This window comes from Penaeus monodon, chromosome 38 (assembly GCF_015228065.2).
Source record: "Penaeus monodon isolate SGIC_2016 chromosome 38, NSTDA_Pmon_1, whole genome shotgun sequence".
NCBI lineage: Eukaryota > Metazoa > Arthropoda > Malacostraca > Decapoda > Penaeidae > Penaeus > Penaeus monodon.
Genome location: NC_051423.1, coordinates 26335537 through 26340199, shown reverse-complemented (window position 1 = coordinate 26340199; position 4663 = coordinate 26335537).

Sequence of the window (4663 nt, the reverse complement as noted above, 5' to 3'; positions counted from 1 at the left end):
ATTTATAATTTATGATATTATAGATAGATAGATAGATAGATAGATAGATAGATGATAGATAGATAGATAGATAGATAGACAGACAGCAGATAGTAGATAGATAGTAGAGAGAGAGAGAGGGAGAGAGCACCTCGATCACGAGATCATCAATATTACGAAGGATGAGGTCATTAAGGAAGCAAGAACGTGAAAGAGATGAAGGTGAAAGAGGTTTAGAGAGATGTCAGAACTGAATAGAGGTGCTGAAGATGATGGCAGGGAGAAATTTAATGGAAGGATGAAGAGGATTTTAGCCAGAAATGAAAGAGGATACAACATAGAAGTTAGAGAGAAAGGAAAAAGTAATCTGGAAGCCACGTCCAGGTGAAATGAAATTGGGTTTCAGTGGGAAATGAAGGAGGATGACAGCGAGTGATGGAAGAGAAAGCTGCAGCGGAAGAGAGGAGAGAGGATGCTGAACAGGATTTCAGTGAGCAATTAGAGAAGATATTGATGAGGATATCATTGAGAAAAGAAAGAGGAAGCTAAAGAGGGTGTTAGGTTAGTGAGGAATGAAGGAACCCAACGAGAGAAATAAAGAAAAGGAGAAATCCGGAGCTGGAGTCCTTAAGGTAGTTTGACTTCCTTTCTGGCAACTCCTTCGGCAGCACTGGTGCCAATCTGCAATTGGTCTCGCATTTCCCTTGGGATATATCAGTGATATGGAGAAGGGGGGGGGATGCTACAAGAGCAACAGCTTCTCTTCCGTACTACCCTTGTCCGGGCCGGTGCTATGTATGCGCGCGCGCGCGCACGCGCACAACACACAACCACACACACACACACAAACACACACACACACACACACACACACACACACACACACAAACACACACACACACAACACACACACACACACACCCCACCACCCCCACACACAAACACACACACACACACACACACACACACCCCACACACACACACACACACACACACACACACACACACACACACACAAACACACACACACACACACACACACACACACACACACACACACGATGGCGTGTATATAATCAAACTTTTATGCACGCCGGTCGAGCGATGTGGCGTGCATATTAGCATGGTTATGTGTAAAGCCATTAGCTCAAGATGGCGCCTGCAAACAGAAGCTAAATTAAGCTCCATGTTGGCTCCAAAATCAGCGTCCCGGCGGGTACCCCGGCTGACTCAGGATAATTCCTTCAGTTCGCCTCCAGAAGCCACAACCAACCTCCGATCTCCCAGGGTTAACTGGCCGGTCATCGCTCAGCGCTTGTTCCCAGATCATGGTACCGTGTGTCATTTAATTTGTGTGTTGCGTGTCTATCAATTTGTGTGTTGCGAGTCGTATATACGTCAACTATCATTCATCAACAGCCTTTTGCTAACTGGTGACAGCAGGATTTTGTGTCCTTTTGGCTTGCAAAATGAACAAACACATTTCTGATCGCCACTTGACCAAAGCTTCCTACGATACAGTGTTTTCAAAATCATGTGAATACACGTTATGGGCCCTTTCATTTCTCTTCTCTCCTTTCTTCTCCCATACATGTGTTAAGCTATATGAAATATAAGTGCAGTCACTCTTACATTAGTTTTGCTAGATAAAAGTGTTAAGTGCAAAACTTTCTGTGACAGGATAGCGTTCTTACTCTTACTTTGACCTAAGGTCGCATTATTGAATGTAGCGTGAGTATCTTCCCTTATCATAGTGCAAAGGGATGCCAGATATAACCGGGATTGTGTAAATCGCCTAATATATTTACGCTACGACGTACGATAGTAGGTACAGAGTTATTCGTTGTATCAGCAGCTTTTATTCGTGTCGGTGTGAGGCCTTATTTACGTCTGTACATAATTGTAGGACCAGGGTTTTAGCTAAACATTATTCCCGTATCAATCGCATCAGTCTCACCCTCACTGAAGTCGCCTGCATGTTCTGGGTAAAATCCCAGGTGATCACGTGATTTCGTGACAGATACCAATAAGGGCACTTTCACTAGCGCCCATTACAGATACACAGAGTAATTGGGTTAATTATGTATTTTTCCATTTCGTTTCAGTTCATTTTATTTTGCTCGGTAATGTAGGCGTAAGAAGCCCTGTCGATGAAGTCTTACGTAGTCTGACAAGCAAAGCTAAACATGGTTATTCACGGTATATCAGATTTTTGTAGTGAATCCGAAATGTAGAATAAATAGAATCGGGATTGCGTCGAACATTTCTGAGCTGGGAAGATTTGCGATGCGAGAAGCTTGCAAATAAATTGTGTCACCCCTCATTACGGCATACATTTTGTGGTAGTAGAAATGATTTTGTATTAATGTAATTTTCTACTTATCACTTAACTGTTAAAACTAACGTTAATCTTCGTGTTTGTGATTCATTCTTTGTGAGAGCTCACTCTCACTTTCATTCTTACTCATGCTCAATCTCGCTCACACTCACTCATCCAAGCAGAAGAAAAGATATTGAGACCTTTCATTAATAGGGCTTGTTGTAGTATCTCTTTGGTCCGCGATTTTGCAAGTCATGACGAGTAAATAGTACAAGATGCACAATTCTTATCTTAGATACTTTTCTTTCTCTACATGACAACAGCTGGTTCAAATAGATCCTCGTGGATTGACGTTGTCCTTCCCTTTAGCGACTCTCATATCTATCAGAGACGGCTGTAACTCAAGCAGGTTCTTGCAGACTGCTACTTTAATCTCCTCTTACTTTCCTCTTTATACTTGTGAGAAAATACAAAGAGAAAAAATGCCGAAATTGTAATAAATCCGACATGGTACCGAAGAAGGAACCTGCTGCAGATACGGTTGCCTTACGCCTTAGGATGCTGTACGAAGGCTGTCAATGGAAGGTCGCCGAAGGCCTGTGAACCAAGAATCGGTGCAGGTATTAAGCCGCCCCAGGATGTAGTGGAAGGGCGCAGCCTGCCGGGACGCCCATAGATCCTGTGAAGGACGAGGAGCTCATCAATGCAGGTACCAGTCACCCCAGGATGCTGTGGAAGAGCACTATCTGCCTGGACGCCAGTAGATCCAGTCAAAATCCAGGACGAGGACTGTCGAAGGCGTTGGTCATTACCAAATGAACAACACGAGGGTGAAGTGGATGCCACATGAACAGGCGAAACAAACATGCCGAAACGAGACTCGAACGGATTCCACACAGAAAATACGGTCATCAGTACAAGACGCAGATAAAAAAAGGAGCATTATGACTTAAAATGTTGAAAACATTTTGTGACAAAGTGACACCACACGATAGACCAACAGAAACAAAAATGAAATCATGAGTGCGAAAACAAGCAGTTCTAATTGATCGCAATATATATCATAATATTCCAGTCTGGGAACAAGAAAATAACTCGGGTGGCAGGTAGAAAAAGGTTAAAGTGATAAAGACAGTGCTGAAAATTTGCTGGGACACAGGAAAGTACTGATGCTGGTGTCTTTCAAATTACTGAAACTAAATTATATCACATTCATAATAACCGTTAAGAGTGTGATGGGATGGGCTCCTCTATCGGGAATAAAAGAGGCTCAGTGACAGAAAATGAGGACTAAAGGTCGGAGTAACATAGAGCAGCCATGTCATTTGCTGTAGCACATCTTAGAAAGCCCTGTAGAAGTGATTTATTGCCTTATCTTGATGGGACATAGAGGACGGGAGTGTGCTATTGATGTTGTGGATTAAGTAGGATTAGGGATTATTTCTAGATTTATGTGTAGCTGTATAATGGACAGGTATATTTGATTAAGTTAAGTTTAGAATTAAGAATTATATAATAGAATAATTATAGATTTGATTTTCAAGTGTTAAGCCAGTAAGAATGATATAATTGAATAAATATAAATTTGATTTTTAAGTGTAAGGATACATTAAGTAAGTTTAGAAAGTAAGGAATTAATTAATTACTTTTAAAAGACCTCAGCTCTACGGAAGTGTGATTTAACAGTGATGAGGATTATTGATTTCAAGTGAAGTGTAAGAATAATTTTGTGTTTGCATAATGTGTGTATTATTTAAGTATTTCTAGAATAAGTTTTTGTTCGATTTAGTTACGGGTAAATGATATTAATTTAGTATTATAATTGCTTTATTAAGTATCTTATCTCTATAAGATAATGGTCAGAAAAGTATAAGATACTTTTCTGACCATTTTCTTGATAGGTAATCACTTGCTCTTTAATGGATATAATCTAAAGTTTTGGTAATTGTGTAAGGACGTTAACTTAGTATTTTAATTGCTTGGTTTAAGTATCTCATCTCGCTAAAGATGATTTAACAATTTAACAATATATTTACTAAATAACAGAAACAATTATTTTATATGATTTCAGTAATTGCACATGAAAAAAAATACTTAAGTATTTTAAGTATTAATATTGTCAGTCCTAATTCAATAATTAATATCACATTTTGTTCCATGTTAGCATTTAGAATAGAGTTGTTAAAAGTAACAAAAGGATATTCAAGGTGATATAACTAATGTATTGGCTTATAGAGAATTTTGTAGTACTGGCATATCAATTTATGTAATTGCTTTGCCTTTGGGCTATATAATATTTTTCGATTAATTAATAATGTGCAATTTTTTCAGAGGTGGTAAACTTTTCCTCATACTTATCTCAAC